Source organism: Ambystoma mexicanum, chromosome 10, assembly GCF_040938575.1.
Source record: "Ambystoma mexicanum isolate Mex_15411 chromosome 10, UKY_AmexF1_1, whole genome shotgun sequence".
NCBI lineage: Eukaryota > Metazoa > Chordata > Amphibia > Caudata > Ambystomatidae > Ambystoma > Ambystoma mexicanum.
Window position 1 is genome coordinate 294,982,236 of NC_090932.1, and position 19,789 is coordinate 295,002,024.

General features: G+C 46.2%; 1 protein-coding gene across 2 annotated transcripts in view; it reads right to left on the minus strand.

The window, feature by feature from the left end:
• The window catches only part of LOC138491371 (glypican-5-like), a 1,558,016-nt gene that overhangs the window by 805,722 nt on the left and 732,505 nt on the right, over positions 1-19,789 (minus strand). The gene's annotated exons all lie outside the window — the stretch shown is intronic.

Below are 19,789 nucleotides of genomic sequence, written 5' to 3' on the forward strand. Positions count from 1 at the left end.
AGAAATCAAGCAGCTTCCAATGACATGCAGCGCTCTACCAATGGATCCTCCTGCTCCACAGAATTCAAGCAGCGTCCATTGACATGCAGCGCTCTACCAATGGATCTTCCTGCTCTGCAGAAATCAAGCCACATCCAATGACACAGAACACTTTACCAATGGATGCTGCTGCTCCACAGAAAGCAAGCAGCATCTAATGACATTCAGCACTTTACCAATGCATCCTCCTGCTCCACAGAAAGCAAGCAGCGTCCAATGACATGCAGCGCTCTACCAATGGATCCTCCTGCTCTGCAGAAAGCAAACGGTATCTAATGACAGAGAACACTTTACCAATGGATCCTGCTGCTCCACAGAAAGCAAGCAGCGTCCAACGACATGTGGCACTCTACCAATGGATCCTCCTGCTCCACAGAAATCAAGCAGTGTCCAATGACATGCAGTGCTCTACCAATGGATCCTCCTGCTCCACAGAAAGCAGGCAGTGTCCAATGACATGCAGCAATTTACCCATGGCTCCTCCTGCTCTACAGAAAGCAAGCAGCATCCAATGATAGGCAGCACTTTAAGAATAGGTTCTTCTGCTCCCTAGAATCCAAGAGGCACCCAACAGCAACATCTGCCAATCTTAGAACTGGCAAGTGTGTATGAGAGCATTTCTTTTACACATATTCTCAATGTAGGAGATGTGGTTTTGGGTGTTCGTCTATTGTGTCTCTAATTGCAGCCACAATGCCCAGGCATTCTGGAGCAGACTCTACCTGTGGTACATGGTGTTATCATATTCCCCCCATAATATCTCCAGTGCAGAGATAGTCTAAGCAAGTGCTTCAAGCCAAAATGTCTTATTTATGGCTGAGGTTATAACCCAAAGGACACTAAGGGTGCACTGAACAGGGTGAAGCCCTAACAGGCTAATATTGTAACACAGTAAAGGAGGGCAACACACAACTGTGTATTGTTAAAAAAGGCAGTATGGGAATACCATTTAGAACAGAACAAGAACAAAAGCACTGCACAAGTGGTGACCGAGGAGATGCAGGGTCAATTTAGGAAGACAGCAGGATAGAGGGAAATGACTCTCTGTCCCTGTCCTAGCCCTAAAGATAGGGAAAAAACTTTCCTTAGGAAGTGCTGATGTGCTGATTACAACAATGGGGACAGTAAAAGAAGTCACAGAGAAATCATTTTTGAAAAACAGTAACAACATCAAGGTTGTTAGACTCCTGCATGTCCTCGGTCACTGTAAGGCCTCTTAGAGGAATATAGGCAAAAATGTGTAAAAGTAAAGTTTACACCTTGGACTGAAATCACATGTAAAAAGGTAACAAGTCCCGGCTGTCTATTGTGGGTACATACTAATTTTACTATCCCATAGACAGCACAAGACTTCCCAGGGTAACTCTACAAATTTGAAAAGAGTTTTTTGGGAAGAGAAATGGCTCAAACCAGTGTTATTATGCTGCTGTAATGTAGATTTCTTAATACAGCAAATATTCCCTAGTGGGGATGGGCCAGCTTTCCAAAGAAGACAATTAAGAACTAACATGTAGGCCACATATCCCTGTCAGTCAGAGTGTTAGATACCAGGACAGGGCGTTAAGGCTACAAACAAAAACATAGAAAAGACATATAAAAGGTTGTTCATGATAAAATAGAAGATATTTTAATTCTCCATCATGTACCAACCACTGGCTACCGGTTTCAGTGGTATATTTTTGGTGTAACCATTTTCGTCAGGACAGTCTTCTAAAACAGGGGCGAAAGGTACTATGATAATACTAAGTTTTATTCAGAAGGTTTGCAATAAGTGACATCAAATTATAACGACAAACAAACAGGTCCAAGGACTAGCCCAGGAAACACATAATAATGGGGTACAGTAATACAATCCAGTTCCACATACACATTCACATTGCACCAACATCCCAATGATGTCACAGCTGTTATCAGCAGAAATAGGAGAAAAGAAGAATAACAAACACTCACATTTGAAACAATAAGGAAAGAAATATTGAGGAATCACAACAACCCTTCTGAATATTTTTAAAATGTTTTTCTCCCCCTTCCCTCTCCAACCCCACCACACAAGGGAACCAGCCAAACCAAAAAACCTATGGCATTCTAATGCTCTAACAGAACCATTAATGTCGCTGCCAACATCAAGTCCAACTAATTGTCAGGGGTACTATTAAAACATTGTGTTTTCATACAGAGTAATAGAATATTACGCACTGGCTTACAGGCAACTCGATAAGCAAGGGAGATCAACAGAGCACTCCTAACTGCCCTGAAAAAAGAAAACAACATGTAAGCACTATACGCGGTCTTGAGGAGGCCCTGGTAAATCCTGTAATCTAGGCAGAGCATAGTAAGTCAAAAAGGAGAGCCACCCCATTTCCATGGGCCTCATTACACGGAAGGCGGTAAGGGTTAACGGTCACCGGTAATAGTACCGGTGACCGTTAACCCTTACCGCCTTACTATGAGGTCCCTTTGCGGGTAGGTACTTTAACGCCTGCTGTTTAGCAGGCATTAAAAACCAACCTGCAAAGGGACCAGGGTGCTAATTACGGTACGGCAATTGGCGGCACCGTAATTAGCGCCTTCCCCATTCCCATAGAGCCCTATGGGGCAAAAATGGGAATGGGGAATGGCAATGGGGGAAGGGGGAATTACCGCCCCGCCAACCTTGGAATAGGGCGGTAATTCCCCTTTCCACCAAGGCGGTGCTGGTATTTTACCGGCATGGACCAAGGTGCTCCGCCTACTGTGTAATGAGGCCCCATATCTTGATGTAGCACAGATAAGGCCGCTGTGAGACTCTCCCTGTCATAAAAAGCATGCGATTTGCACAGCCATTCCCTGTGTGCGGGAGGGTGAGGCCCTTCCAAAATGTCATCATGCTGGCCCTCGCTGCTAAAAATAGATTGGCCACCATACAAGCAGTTCTGATGTAGGTCTCACCATCATCATTCAGCCCAAAAAGGAGCAGTAATGGAGCCAATGCCATCCACTGCCCTCACCCAGGCCAGCACTTCCTTCCAAAAGGTCATGCTGCTTCTTATGAGCTTTTGGCATATTTTCTTTAATGGAGAAAAAGATTGCCTTCGAGTGGGCTTGACAAAGGAAGCAAATTACTATGTTCTAATCAAATGAATATCCAAAGTGACTGAACTTCCTTTTTCGAATTGTTTGATCACGCAGTGCCATTATAAAAACAAGATCCAATTGTGTTGGAATATGTATTTGATCTCACATAAACCAAGCACATGTTTCTCACTGTTCAAAAAGGTACTTCTTCAGGGTGTGATCTATGTGACCGAGCCTTGTGCGTTAGTGAATTCTGAGTAAGACACTGTATATATTGTGTGTATCTCCGCATGCTTAATCGGTCGCTTTTTCTTTCTGAGTATATTGATGTGCGTACTATGGGCAAACATTTATCTTTGACAAATCTACGGCATTTTATTAGTGCCATGTAACAAGTAACATCTATACAGTGCAAATGTAATGCTGTTTGGCATCCAAACAGCCGCGTAGTCGTATTCTGGTGCCACACTACGTGCATCCTTACCGTAACACAGTCAGCAGACTGGAGTGCAAAAGCTGAGCTATGGTAAGTATTCTCTCATTTTGAACGGCAGAAGAATCTATACTTAGTTTAAAAAACACGTTTCGGATGGGATGGTACTTCTTTTTTTATAAAATGGCGTCCAATACGCCTGAAGGCACGTGATGCTGTACCTACCGCATAATAATCTCGCTCCACCCATATTGCTCTGGGAGGAACCCTTAAACCACATGGTGGGGCCTTCTTGATGGCTGTATAGAGCTGGACCCTCAGCACTGCTGAGTTTATAACCCATGATGTTAATCTGCTGGAATATTTTAGTCGCGAACACCCCAACTTGTTTGCCAGCCCAAAGCAATAGCCTTTACTGGTCAGTTTCTTGACTGCATGAGCAACACGCCTGGTCATCGCTCCAGCTTGACTTCTCCAGATTCAGTTCCCATGAATATGCCATCAAATAGCTACATTCATAACTGGTTTAACACTAAGGGCCTAATTCATGGAAATGTTAGCACGGGACAAGGTGACTTTGCACTGCCAAAAAAACACCCTGATTCACAGAGCTGTGCAAAGTGTATTTTTGCAGTGCCAACAAACATCCTGATTCACAGGGCGGTGCAAAGTGTATTTTTGCAGTGCCAACAAACATCCTGATTCACAGGGCGGTGCAAAGTGTATTTTTGCAGTGCCAACAAACATCCTGATTCACAGGGCGGTGCAAAGTGTATTTTTGCACTGCCAAAAACACCCTGATTCACAGGGCGGTGCAAAGTGTATTTTTGCACTGCCAACAAACACCCTGATTCACATAGCAGTGCAAAGTGTATTTCTACAGGGCAAAGTCCCTTTGCAATGCAAAATCAATCTTTACACCGCCCCTTTAGTGCGGCGCAAAGAGTACTTTTGCAATGCAAAGTGACTTTGCCCTGCAAAAATACACTTTGCACCGCTCTGTGAATCAGGTGCTTGTTGGCAGTGCAGCGTTACTTTGCCCTGTGCTAAAAGTTCCATGAATTAGACCCATAGGGCCTGTTTCACAAAAGCATTTCACAATGGCACAATCCTATTGAAAATGTTCTGCAAATCAGGCCCTAAGCATTATGGCACAGCATACTTGGCAGTATATCTGTTTATAGTATGGGCTGATTCCCAGAAGCGTGGTATAATGGCTCTATCCCATAGGAAAACGTTCTGTGAATCAGGGCCGAATATTCCACCGCATATTCTGAATTATATCAGTGGCCAAGCTGCATAGCTACCTTCCTCCTGTGAATAATTTAGCATTGCCACATTGTTGTCTTTTTGACCCCTAGATGTTCTGCCTCCGTCCTTCTTGGCTTAAGGTTTCACTTTGTCGCTTCTTAATTAAAGGTGGAAAGTGAAACTGGGAAAGCTGCTGCCTCTTGAGCGCTGACTTTCTGACCAGCAATGACCCTGATCTGCTTGCCAATTTCAGCATGTCTGAAGGGATTGATTAGGATAAGTCAATTACAGAAATTCTTAATAACTGTGCCACTTATGTTATATCCACAGTGTCATGTTATATCTTCTTTACTGCTGCTCCAAGTAGCTGAATCGCCAGGGCAAAACACACTGACCATCATGGATGCTTGTCTATTGGCTATTGCACGCTTTTGCCGATTGCAGCTTTACCGATAATGCACGATTTTTCCGATTTTTATCACTTTTCTTTTTTACCTCAAAACTATAGATAGTAAGTATGGGTATGGTACATAGAGGGGGCAGGGAGAATACGGGGGCTGCAGCTCTCCTGAATTTTAGAGGTAAAAAAGAGGTACAATCAGAGAAGAGAAATTGGGCAAAGTTGCATTTGGCAAACAAACTCACCAGGAAACACTCATAGAGCTGCATATTGTCCCTCGAGCAGGGGACCTTGATGGATCCTGTTTGGTTTGGTCTCTTCTTTCATAATGTTAAATAGGAAATAGCTTGGGAGACATGCACACCCGTTAGCATACCCAACGCACGAGGTCAGACCCCTTTTTGGTATCTACGCCCAAGGCCACAACTAGTCATCTCTGCCACTATGGGATTTGTATCCAATTTTCAATAAATGAAGCATTGGCAAAGTGTACAAGTAAACTAGGACATAACTGTGCATTTTCAGGGAGAAAAGAGAAGAAGACAGGGGCTAGTGGTTACGTTCTCTCTTGTAGAACATGGTACCTGAGGGTCTAATCACAGCTAGATCACGGTGTGGGTGTCTGTGAAAAATACTTTTCCTCCACTTGTCCAGGTGTTCTTCCCTACCTAAATTTAAAGGATTTATTGTTTGTTTGCTTACTATTTGTATAGCACTGATAAAGGCCCGTAGGCATCACCAACATAGGGAAGCCTGATGGGCCTGAATCAAAAGGAGCCCCGAGGAACAAAATCCTGCCATGGTTACAACCTCTGATCTTAAGTTTGTCTGTCGAATCAACATTGAGGGCCGGTGATCTGGGAAAGATAGAGAGTGTGTGCTTGTAGGTTGTGGTGGTAGTAATCTTCTGTGTTTCCAGAGCAGGTGTTGTGATATTGTTCATGGCTCTACCAAACTGGATCTGATAGTTGACCATGTTGAGGCTAAAAAGTAGCACACCAGAATAAAGAGGTAGAGATATAAACTTGGGATATGCTCCTTAGCCAGAGCAAAAGTCACCAAAAAGAGATTTAAGGACAGAAAAAGGAGCAACAAATTCTATCAAGTAAATCAATACACATGCATAAATGTATCTTTTTGAGTTTTGTAGAAGACTACGTATTGAAGTGCAGCAACTTCACAGGGTTCGGTTTTGCATAGAGATTATGAGAGCTTTGTTTGCGGATACTTAGAAATCAGCTGGATGCAATTTGCCACCCCCTTCTGCAATATTCCTCAGCCAATGGGCTCTCAGACTTAGGACAGTCTTAAGAGCGGTGTGTTCAAAAGTCTCTTAAAATGCAGGTGGTTGTGCTTCACCCCCAAACTAGGGTTTAGGGCATTCCTGACTCTGGACCTGCGGTTTCTACCTCAGGAAAAAGGATGGATTGATGGATATGCCCTGGTTTAAAAATGCAAAACAAACGAATATATCCTGACAACTGAAAAAAAAACTATTTTCAAGGAGATATTGATAGCTTGGCAAGTATAGGGATATTGATTGGGTTCAAATTGACGATTCACATAGGTACCACATGTGACATGTATGGCACCAAAGGAGGCACACCATGAGAACATGCTGTATTTTTTCTTTTTTTTAATTCAGTATTTCCATGTTTAAACCCTACTTGTGAAACGTTTACATTTATTAATGTGTGTGGCATTGTTTCTCTAAGTCAACAAAAATATAAAATGTGTGGTCTTCAAACTGTGGCGCTGGCCCCTTCGTGAGGCGCAAAGGATGGCCAGGGGGGGGCGCAAGGATCTTCAAAAAAGGGGAGTATGGCGCCTGATTTCAATAGAAAATATAAGAAGATATGGCATCTAGGGGGTAGGGGCGCAGCAACACAATTTTTACTGAAGGGGGCTAGACAGCAATATTGTTACTCAAGGGGGGCTTGGCATAAAAAGGTTTGAATTATAGTGTTGTATTTACTTATGGACTGGAGGGGTTCAATTGAATTAAGCAGAGCTGTCAGTGAGGGTCTTGAGTTGCCACAGTTCCTGTCCTGCAAATTCCCTTTCAAACAAGAGTGGCTTTTTAATGACTTCCAGCTGTTGCCTTCAGTATGGTCAGCTCTTGCAGAGACAGGAATCCGCAGGGTGTCTGAAAATCTCTCCACACCACCCCAGCAGGATTCCTAAAGCACACCGGCTTTAGCTGAGCCCTTCGCTGTCCATCAAGGCTACTGAAGCGCTGATGGGAAGGCCCTTCTGAAACAGGGGCAAGCGTATAGCACACTACTCATTTGCCTGCTTGGCTGTCATGCTCATTATAATTACAATTGTTCTTTTATAACGTCCTTAGTATTGGAGACCAGTTTGTAAGTACGAGACGGGGATTCGATTCTGTTTTGTTATGCAGGGGCTTGTTTCCAAGACTAGCGCGTTGCCCCTGAGCTTTCCTCCCAGCCAAATAATGAAATAAGCGAATGTCCAACCTTTTCTGTGGGACACACATCAAAATGGTCGATCAGCGCTGAAATAGTGACAGGATGACCCCAATCAATGGATCCCTTTCACAAAGACAGGGTAGACCCAAAATCTGTAAACCCCCACTCAGCAGCGCTGTTTGGGCATTTACATATGTTAATGTCACAGCCGTGGGCCCAACTACATTAGCTTCAGGCCCCACTTGTTAGACAATCCTGGCTACGCCATTGGAGGGCTTAATCACCGGCAAGAATTTGAACTTGTGATTTGCACATCATAAACAACCCTTTGCAACAAGCACGCAAGCCCCCAGGCTGTCATACCAGCTTTGGGTGCAGAGTACACTGTTTTTTTCCATGCATTCCAGATCTGCATAAGAACTATTTTGCATTTTTGAAAAGCTCTTCACACTGCATTCTTCCCACTTCCAAGCGCTGTAATGAGAGATGTCGTTATGACCTAATTTATCCATCTCTGAAGGATGAGTGACTGAGCTGACCCTGTCTGGACCTCAGTCTATGTCATGCAGGCCTGACAGAAATGACGGGGTGAAAGCGTCACACGGAGAGGTATTTCATTGGCAGTGTTTGAGTCAACCACTGGCTCGGGGATGAGGGGGAGCTTCACACAATTGAACATTTGGTGTAAGGAGGCCGCACTCTGCGTGGCGCTCAGACCCTCACATTTCACACCTGTGAGGGACGAGCTTTCAGTTGAAGCAATCATTAACAGGTAACAGCAACACAAGTAGAGTAGGGAAGACAGCCTCTACAAAAGATTCCCCCATGATGAAGCCAAACAGGTACCTGCTCTGCCCGGCTTTGAGATGCTCTGAGATGCTGACACTTCCCAATGATTAGCATCTCTTTGTGAAAACGACACAACCTCCAAATTAGGCGGCAGGATGGGTCTAACGGGCTCAAGAAAGGGGTGTTCAATATTCAACCTCCTGGTCTGAAAGGAAGGTGGGTTTAACAGGCTAGTGGGTTAATGCACCTACTTCAGCTTTTTTATGTGTAATCTGCAGGGGATGTACGTTAAAAGAAAGTAGACGAAATGCTCGAATTGCAAAATACCGAGGCCCACTCTGCCGCATTGTGCAATTTGGGCTTTTCTTTGTTTCTATTTTTTTTGTCCCCCACATTGTTTCTTCTATGCGGTGGACACCCCTGCAGCCCCCAAACCCAAAAATACCGAAGGAGGAGGGCGGGGTACACCCACGGAACTCCTGCTCACTTACCTCTGTATTTTCAGATTCAGTATTTTATACCTATGCTGAATGTGGCAAACCCGTATCTACCATCCTCTAGATATGATCCTTTGGGTCGATGCCACCTGCAGCCAACACGCCCAGTTCCTAGTGAGATGCTGTACAGGTTTTCTTGCTGCGCTGGGACATGTAATCACCCCACATAACCTTGAGAAGGTGCCCTCTTTTCGATGCCGAGCACAAGTAATTTATGAACCCTGGGCCCTAGGCTTCACTTTTCTTTTCCCAATGTTTTCAGGAGAGTAGCGAGCAGAGAGACAGCTTATGCCTCTGGGTTGATGAGGCCAGCATGCCCAAAGCACACAACTCATAGTGGGCATGCAGGCCCCGTAAGGACCTTGAGTATTGGGTGATCACTCATGGCCCCACTTGAGACTAGTTTTTTAAAACTGTCCCCTAGAACCCTGACCCCCACATTTTAGTCTGGCTCTGCCCTGCTTAATGGCAACATGATTGCAATGCTAAATCCTCTGAGACCTCTGAGAAGCAGATCCTATCAAGGAATTGACATTATTACACAATAAGCCCCGAGACAGCGGGCAATAGCGGGCTACGCTCGGGCCTGTAACTAAGGGCCCCGGAGGCATTACCGCAGGCGATATTGGCCCGCCCTCGAGGGGCTTATTGCCATTAGTTTGCTGGGGTCTGCAGGCTCAGGAAACTAGTTTTCCCGAGTTTGAAGCTCCGGAACTCTAATGGCTGACAAAATCTTTTCAAGCGGCATTTCTTTTGCCTTTGAAAAGGTTTTGTCGCAGTACGTGTTCTATGAACACTAGAACGCGTGTACTGCTTCATTAGTACGGAGCAACATGGTGCCATTTTGGGGCAACTTGCTCAGTACTAATAAATGGGAGAAAAATAAAAATAAAAAGGCCATCTTGGAAAAGGGAGAAGGGGCTACGCGTAGTCCCTTCTCCCTTTCCAAGGTCGCCTTGAAAAAAAAAAAGAAAAAGAGTGTACCCGGCGCCGAATGCACGTAAGTGCGTCCACAGGATTACACTGTGGTAAGGCTCAGAAATGAGCCAATCTACATGCAGTGTATCCGTGGATTTGCCGCACAGGGTACTTATGTTACTTAGGTGAGCTTAAAAGGCAGCTGAGTGCTATGGGTCATGCCCTTCATCACCATGCGCTCCTTGCTATGTCTAGTCTTGCAGAGCCTTAGCCACATGGTATCTGGGATTGGAGCCTCGACGACTGGCTGCTTTTTTCTGCGTAGTGCCACTGCCGGGGCCCTCTGCAGGACTTTGGCCATGTCAAGGTTGTTGATATTATGATTGTAAGCTCCTGCCATGTCCCACGCTTCCCGACTCCCCTATGCTTGATATCCCAGGCTAATCGAAAGTGACACCAACATATGAAGCCAAAAGAGGCACAACTCGCTGATTGTACTCCATCAGGGAGTCCAGTCTGTCATTCGTGTGCCTTCCATTGCCTTCTGTGACCTGACCCTAAATTGGTTTCCAGCTTTTCTTTGCATTTCCCATCAATTTACCATAGCCTGCTAATTGCTTCCCTCTGCTTTACCCCGGGATTGCCATAGGTTTGCACCTCGGTACTCTTGTTGCCTGCCAGGCGCCTGGCTCTGCTTGAAACTGGGGCTGCCACAGGTTGACCCTTTGTACTCCTGTTGCTTCCCAGTCGCCTGTCTCTGCTTGGAGCTGGGACTGCAGCAGGTTGCACCTTTGTACTGTTGTTGCCTGCCAGTCGCCTAGCTCGGCTTGAACCTCAGACTGCTGTAAGAGTAAGAAGAAGGACTCATTTGGACCCGAGCTGAAGGTACAGTCTACCTTACATCATCTGCTAGTGAAGGAAGGCCAGGAGTTCCAAGAGTGAAGCAAGATCCCTCCCCTAAACATCTCCCAGTGAACAGAGGGAGATACCAGACTCAGATGACCCATCCAGCAGCTCCAGAACCAGTACACAGTGTGCCCTGCTAGGTTCTGACAGCAAGCTTCCTAGGTGGGAAGTGCCAGATAGTCTCTAGACAAAGGACAAGGCTGTTTCCTTCTAACATCCTCTTGAGCTTTGGGGGTGTCTGCCTTGAAAGAACACGAGCCCTGCAAAGAAGCTAGAAGGAGTGCCACACAAGCATCATCCAGCATCCATCTTTTAAGGACAATGTTGAGACAGTCGAGTCCTCGAACGGCATCTGGCTGCACCGCTGAAAGTTGTCACGCTGCTGTGTCACGCTGCAGTTGCCAGAGCCATCCAAGACGCTTCAACTAGCCTTCCAGATCCACCAACCAGCACAGAGACAATGATTCTTGGCTTGAGCTGCCACGCCGGACGGCCTGCAGCCGATCATCCAGCCTCGCTTGCCGAACTTCTTGCCGCCTGGCATCCGGAGCTGTCTCCCCCCTCTAACTCTGTCTCATGGACTGCGAAGTGCCCTGGAACCGCTTCGATGCTGTCGAGCACCCAAAACTTCTTCAGCACCAGGTACATTGTGGTTCTGCCCCCCCCCCTGGTCCATAGCGACAGTTATGACCCTTTGCCCTTTTGTTCCTGAAACCAAATAATCTTGAACTATAAGACTGATTACTTTACCAACTACCATCCTGTCAGTATCCAGAGTGCATAACTTTCCTTTGTGAAACTGTCTGTCCTCTGTGTTCCTTTACAGTGGGAGTTGTACATGTAGTGTGCTAGAACTGTCTCTTGTAGTGTGAATAAAGTAAATATTTGAATACAACCTTGACTGGACAGTCCCTTTTATCATTGGGTAATAATTGTATTTTCGCTGCGTTGCAACTAACCAACGATCCATGACCTCGTGGAGATAAGCCTGCCATTCCGTCCACGTTACCAAATTTGGACAAGGAGGTCTTTTAATTCACTTGTATTCCAATCGGTTCAGATCCCTTCTGGTGTACTAGAGGTGTGGGGTTGATTGATGGTGTAGAAACCGATATTCATCCTTGGACCACTGGTGCCCCAGAAGTTGATTCGTCACACCATGTCATTTGTTTGGTTCTACTTGAACCTCGGACTGCCACAGGTTGCACCTTTGTATTCTAGTTGCCTGCGAGTCTCCTGGCTCTGCTTGAACATGGGACTGCCGCACGTTGCCCCTTTGTACTCTTGTTGCCTGCCAGTTGTCTGGCTCTTCTTGACTCTCAGAGTGCCACAGGTTGCCCCTTTGTACACTTGACCTCAGACTGTAATAGGTTGCCCCTTTGTACTCTTGTTGTCTGCCAGTCGCCTGGTTCTGCTTGAACCTCAAACTGCTCAAGGATGCCCTTTCTACTCTTTTTGCCTGCCCGTCACCTCACCTGGCTCTGCTTGAACCTCGGACAGCTCAAGGTTGCCCATCTGTATACTTGTTACATGCCTATGACCTGGCTCTGATTGAATTCCGGACTGCCATAGGTTCCCGCTGTGTACTCTTGTTGCCTGCCTGATACCTGACTCTGCCTGAATCTCAGACTGCCCCCGGTGTGGATAACTCTTGTTGCCTGCCAGTCGCTTGACTCTGTCTGAACCTCAGAGGGCCATAGGTTGCCCCTTTCTACTCTTGCTGCCTGAACTCTGCTTACTGTCTTTCAGATTCCTCTAGACAAGATTTCTTTCCTCATCCCTCTGGCTCTAGAATTCCTTCCACATCCTGGTGCTGTTGCTGTGGACGTCGTTCTCCATCATTCAGCTGTCAGAGTGATATTAGGATCCATTTCCCAGCACGTTGCCATCAGGATTGTATTTGGACTTCCTTCCTTATCATGGTGCTATCAGGGTTAATTGTGGACTTTGTTCCTCACTCTGTTGGGATTGATGTGTGATTCCTTGGTCACAAAGATGATCCTAAATTGTCACCTCACTGGCAAATCTAGACCAATCGCCAGACACCCACTTACATTTCCCATCACCTCTTTTGTGCTTGCACTGTTATTCGTGTCATCAAACATTTTCCGACCTACTCTTTTTTGTTTGTTGTCTGGCCCTCTTTCCTCCCTACCTTTGCCTCCACAGCTTGGCAAGGTACATTCTGCAGGTTTTGGCCAGGAGGCAGAGATTAAGATCCACGATAGCAACCCTCATAGGCTCTTGACATTATGTTGTACAAATATGTATTAATACATGGCAATTTACCAGGTGCAACTTGCAGGAGTGGTCAGAGAACTGAAAGTGGACCAGTACATGTTTCTGAAAGTTGCCCCATATTTCAACGGTATCCGCTAATATTGTCCCCATATATATGGTCGCCCTACATAATGTCGCCGGGAAAAAGTTTTGGGGACCTTATATATGGTGACCATATGTATAGGGTCAAGTGGAGCGGGTGTTGCGGGGGTGTCCCCAGCTCCCCTTGAAGAAAAAAAAAGTGTTTTGGGAGTTGCGGGGGGGTGTCGCCCGCATGTTCAATGTAATAATGCCCCTGAAATAAACAGCCATTTATTTGCAACTTTTTTGCCAGGCGACATTTTTGCAGGGACATTATCACATGGTATCCGGTAATATTATCCCTATACATATGGTCACCATACATAATGTCAACGTGGATGTGAATGCGTCGAGCCAGCTTAACCTCTCCCAGAAGGAAATGGGGGTCCCTCGCAGAAGGATTTGAGGGGATCCCCACACAGGGCAACGTTGAACGATGGTAGCAAATAAAATATTTCAAAGCACAGTTGTCGCTATGCAGAGATTAAAAAGGCGTTAAACTTAATACTGTGTCATGAAACATTTGTTTAGCATGAGGAATAACATCCTGGAAGCTTTATGATACATGCATGCTTCAAATGACGTATAAGATATGGAGAGATGGAACCAATGGGGGGCCGTGACTTGAAGAGGGTGGGAGGAGCAGAACACCCTACTCACACTAAAGAGACCTATGTTGCAGAGGCCGGCCGGGAAATCTCGAGACTGCCAGGTAGGCCAGTCCTCCAGCATGAGAAAGGTTTAGCAGTTCTAGGTGTTATAGACAGACACTGATACATATTATACAGTTGCTGTGTGTTGCTGACAGTGTGGTATATAACTAGTAACACTAGCTCATCTCACTGTTTCCTGCCACACTTGAATTGAGCTAACACTGCCCAACCACTGCGCAATCACCACTTTGCTCCCATTTCCACTCATGTGTGCATCATTTCTACAGTAAACTTACTAGTATTCCCCATCAGCCTGGGGAGCTCTTAGCCCTAGCCTAACGTATCCTCTTGACCTACCCTTATCGGTAACCACTTGCTATGTTGCAGTCTTACTGACCACTCTGTAACTAGGATTGCTTGCCCATGCCACACTGAACACTTTGGAACCTGGTCTGTCACGTCACATGCCTTGCTGTTGTTGCCTTTATCACACCGACCACTCTGTAACCAGGTCCTAATTATGCTGCGCTCTTGTGCATCTGTAACTGTAACAACTTTTCTATGCTTAAGCGCCCAGATACCTCAGAGTTAGGTGCGCTCTACAAATAATAAACTAAACTATATTTGCACACTCGAAGGGAAACCTTTACAATGTCTTGTTGCAAAGGAGCTAGCTCTTCAGTCTGGAAGAAGATTGTCGTTAACCCTTTCGTATACTGGGGGCTGCACTGAATTCTTGGAATGGGGAGGCCGGTGGGTGGAAGGTGCTGCCTAACCAGCAGTTGTGATGCTGAAGTCGGGTACCCAGTGTGGGGCGTCATCTCCTCTGTGGGGTTGCCATACGCACTCATCAGTAAGTCAGGACAAACTAGCTACAGGGGGATTGCAACAAGATGAATTCTGTGTAGTGGTACTTCCCAAAGACTTTCAAACTTTTTCAGGAATTCATCTGAAAAAGTGTGAGGTTCACCCATGAGGGGCCAGTGAGGGAGGGCTTGCTGCTGTCATACTCAGAGGTTCCTATGATCGCCCCACTGCCAAAGCCGGGTCTAGAGGGCCCCAGGAGGTCATTGGGGTATGCTATTGTGTTCCTAATTCCAGTGGACTCACTCTGAAAAAAGGAAAACAGCTTTTCCTTTTTCTATTTTCACTGTGAGTGATTTTGTTTGCTTACTCTGTAAATACAATTTTAAAAAATGCAGTGGTTTTGCAACCCATAATATTTTATTTCTCAACCGGGACTTGGAACAGGAGCAGCAAAGCACATGTTTCTCAGAGGGGACAGTGCATAAGTACCTGGGTGGGCGGGAGGCATAAGGGTTCTTTGTAAGTGGAGGGAGGGGGACCCAGGTTTGCTGCAGGCTTAGAAAGGGGTTCATCTGAGTCTTTGTTCGGGAGGGATAGAAAGCGAGCCATAGAGGTGTGTGCTGTTAGGCTGTGGGAAAGGAAGCTCTAGGGGTGATTTGCAGGGCACGGAGGAAGGCAGGGGTGGACTGGGAACCAAAAGAGGCCCTAGAAATAAATGGCAAAGGGCCCCATATTACACATTCTCACCACGTCCAACCCTTTTCCTATGGGAACATTTGGAAATATCACACAAAAGAGGCCCGGGGTGCAGAGGCCTACCAGGAAATCTCCAGAGTTCCCTATAGGCCAGTCCGGCCCTGGAGGAAGGGACGCATTGGGGTGGGGCATAGGGGTGGAGGTGGTGGTGGGTTTGGCATATGTCCGGATGGGACAGGCTTTGCCCATTTGCCACAGCAGCCTTGACCTTCTCGGGCACATTCTTGCTCGTGGTTGACCAGTCTTAAGTTACTCCTGACCTTGCTGCGTCGGGCTTCTGAGAGCTGAGCTGTGCAAGTGATGGCAAAATCCTCGACGCGGCTGACGCTACAGCTGGGCCATGCCGGGAAATTACCGCCAGTGTGGGCAGGAGAGGCAGCAGTGTGCCCGTGTGTGGCTGCCCGCTTCGCAGTGAGAGTAGGTTCCTGCACTCAACGTTATATTGACATTGTCAAGCCTGCACAACTCTTTTCCTGGGACCACATTGCTGTGTTATTTGATGGCCAGGGAAGGCCCACCATGTAACAACACAAAAATAGGGGTATCCGCCAGCATTTAAAGTGGGGACCTAGTAACCTCACAAAACAAAGACTCTGCATATACTGCAATCTCTATTTAAAGAAAAGTGAGTTCAAGCGCCTAGATGCCTCTGGGTTGGTACGCAGTATAAATTGCAAAATAAATAGATAAATAAGCATTATTGACCACGTTAATTTAATTAATGTAAAGCAAATTATCTAAGAATAAGCGTGCATCCACAAATATTTTCAACTCTGATCTCTATGTTTGGGAAATATATCCAAGAGACTGTAAAAGCTAAATTATTATTTTTTTTTAAATTTGGTTTTACTGGTTTTAACAAAGGAGCAAACAAGATGGAATACATATTACATATTTCACCATAGTAAGCATATGGTTGCGGAACATGAGAAGTACACATGTTGTCAACTAGAAGGAGAAAAGTTTCGTGGCACATGTTACATTGGTTGTATCAGAGTATGTCCATCTTAGCCTCACAAACCCCACCTTCCCCCCACCCTCCTCCCTATCGCGATTGAGCATCCGTCTATAGAATGTCGTTAAAGCGTGGGAACTACGAAAGAGTTTATTCAGATTTCCGTTGTTTGGTCGGTCTGGCACCACCTGTTGCAAGGTTTACCCCATTGTTTTCCGTCGATTTTTGCCTTTTCCTCAGAACCCAGCAGGTTCATCCAATCGGCGCTCAGAGTCTGTTGTGAGATGTTTACTTCTAAAGTCCATCCATAGGGCTTCACATTGGGCGGCTTTGCCATGGAGAGAGGCTGTTATTGTCTACATCAAGTAAATGTTTGTGGCTAGAGTGATCCATTCCTTTCTACCAGGCACCATTGTGGATTTCCATTTAATCACCAGGAGGGCCCTGGCCGCTAGCAGTAAGTGGGGTGTAAAGCCTTTCACTCTGGTCCACTCGTCTTCATCTTTTTCCAGGCTGAATAGTATTAGGTAGGGGTCGGGCTCTCTTTGAATGCCTTCTATTTCTTTGATCCACCCAGGACCTCATTCCAAAACACTTTGATGTGCTGGCAACCCCACCACATGTGCCAATAGGTGGCTATTTCTCTGCATTTCCTCCAGCATGTTGGACTCATCGTTTGGGACATTTTGGAAAGTCTAAAGGGGTCGTATTGCCATCTGTGTAAGAGTTTGATAGCATGAAGCTTGTATTGGCTGGATACGGATGTTTTGGAGGCTGCTCTGCACATTGTTTCCCATTGGTCGGGATGTATTTCCTCCCCAAAGTCTTTTTCCCATCTCATTCGCAGGGGTTCCGTTGATCCATCTCCCGCCGCTATTAGTTCTTGATACATCGTGGATATGAGGCCTTTCATCTCAGATTTAGAGTCTAGAAGTTTCTCAAATGGGGTAAGGTCTCTGTTTAGTTTGTCTCTCCATTCTGCCTTCGTTAAGACCCCTTTTAGTTGGATGTACTGAAATGTGGATATGATGCCTATACCTAAGGCCTCCGTCAGGTCCGGTAGGGTGATGTATACGTCTTTCTTCAACAGCTGTCCTACCCTCTCCAAGCCTGCCCCGTACCATGCTTGGAACCTGCCCACATCAGGTATGTGATTGTTTATGCCGGGTGACCATAAGTGACTAAGCAGGGACGGCCAGGTGATGATTTTGCGCATTTCTTTGCCTGAGCGTCATATACGCCATAAAGTGCTCAAGATGGGGTGGCCTTTAATTTTCCGTTGTACCCTTTTGTGCGGGGTCCATAGCCATTCCGATACCGTGGCAGGAGACAAATAGTGATTGTCCATTTGGACCCATTGGAGGCTATTATGGTCTCTGAGGTGCGGGATCAGGACGCGCAGCTGGGCGGCTTTGTAGTAGGCTCTCAGGTCGGGAAGCCCAACCCCTCCCTTGTCCTTGGGAAGTGTTAGTTTATTGTATGGGATTCTTGGTTTCTTCCCCTGCCATATGAATCCCATCATGATCTTTTTGGCTTCAATAAAGAACTCTTTGGGTATCTCAACCGGTATCTCAACCGGTAGCATTTGAAATGGATACAGAAAACGGGGCCCAAGTTTCAATTCGAACCACCTAGAGTATTCTCCATTGACAAATTTCGCTGCCATGGGGGCTGTGTATATTGCTTGTATTCCCTTTCTGGTTCTTGGGCCTATTCCCACCTTCTGCAGCACTGCTCCCAATAAATCCCACTCCACTCTATCAAAGGCCTTCTCGGCATCTATTGATAATAGGACAGGGTCGCTGAGAAGGTTGTGGGCCGTGTGGATGAGGTGTAATGTTTTGCGCATGGAGTCAGCTCCCTGTCTCCCCAGTATAAACCCGACCTGGTCTGGGTGGATTAGGCGGGGCATTAATGTTTCCAGTCTGGCAGCTAGTACCCTTGCATAGATTTTGGCGTCAAGATTAAGGAGGAAATCGGGCGGTATGATCCACAGCACTTGGGGTCTCTCCCTTCCTTGGGGATCACTGTTATAAGTGCTTTTTTAAAGGAGTCTGGCACAACGCACAGTTCCGCCAGGAAGGGTGTTAGTTGTTTACTAAAAGTTTTATAGGACCCAGCAGTGTAACCGTCTTCCCCTGGGGATTTGCCTAGTGTTAGCCTTTTGATCGCATCATGGATTTCTTGTTCGGTAATTGGGGAATCGAGGAGCTCGGTTTCTGAATGCGTTATTGTAGGCATAATGATCGGGGATAAGTATGAGGCTATATCTGACTGGCCAAAAGTTGTTTCAGAAGTGTATAATTTCTCATAGAATTTGGCAAAGGATTCCGGGATAGAGCAGGGAGTCTGGGCAGAGGGGACAGAGTCCTCAATTATTTCGTTTACCTTGCGCTCTGCTCTTTGTTCTCTGAGCCTGGCAGCCAGTAGAGCGTCGGCCTTGTCTCCTTTTTCATAGAATTTCTGTTTTAAAAACTGCAGTTTCCGTACTACTTGGTCGCGCTCCAACAATTGTAGTTCTTCCCTTTTTTGTTGGGCTATTTTTACTTTGTCTGGGTCCACCTCGGGATCCTTCCTTATCTCTCCCTCCAGTTGACATAATTCGGACTGTGGCTGTTGCTCTATGATCTTCCGCTCTCTTTTCTTGGAGGACCCCTCTCGTATCAGAATACCTCTCCACGTGGCCTTCCCAGCTTCCCAGATCATTTGTTTGGAGACCTCCCCATCATTATTTATTATAAAATATTCATTGATTTCGGTCTCCATGGTAGTTTTGAAAACCTGATCCTTCCAGAGGGTCTCGTTACACCACAATTTTCCTCCGTTGACAGGTAGGTCCGCCCAATTGATATTGGCCAGTACCATGTCGTGGTCAGACCAGCTTATCGGGACAATGTCCGAATGGTGTGTAGTGGTTGTGAGATAATTTGTGAGATATATGTAGTCAATAGGCGTAAATGTGTGGTGGGGGTTGGAGTAGAAAGTGTATCCACTTTCGGTGGGGTGTATGAGTCTCCACATGTCCTTCATGTTATACAATTCCATCATTGCCGCCATTGCCCAGTTTCCAATCTTTGTGCGGGTCAGCCCATTGGTTGAAGTCCCCTCCCAGGATGATATGTTCGATAGCTTCTAGCATTATTTTAGGGATTGTTTTCTCCAGAAATGCGACCTGTCCAGTGTTAAGTGCATATACGGTGGCAATAGTTACCTGAACTTTTGCTATTTTGCCCGTTATGAGCAGAGCACGACCTCCAACGTCAGACCATATTTTGTCCACTTCAAATTTGATTCCTTTCCTGAGTAGGATTCCGACACCGCCTCTCCTGAGTGGGCCCGAGCCCCAGAACTCCAACCCTCTCCGCTTCCCCAGGATGCTCCGCTCTTCACCCTTAGCATACTTGGTTTCCTGCAGGAGAAGTATATCAATATTGGATCTGCGGAATACCCTGAGAACCAGGGACCTTTTAGTTGGCGAGTTCAAGCCTTCACATTAATAGTCCCGACCCTGAGCGAGTCCCTCGTCATGTGTTCATTG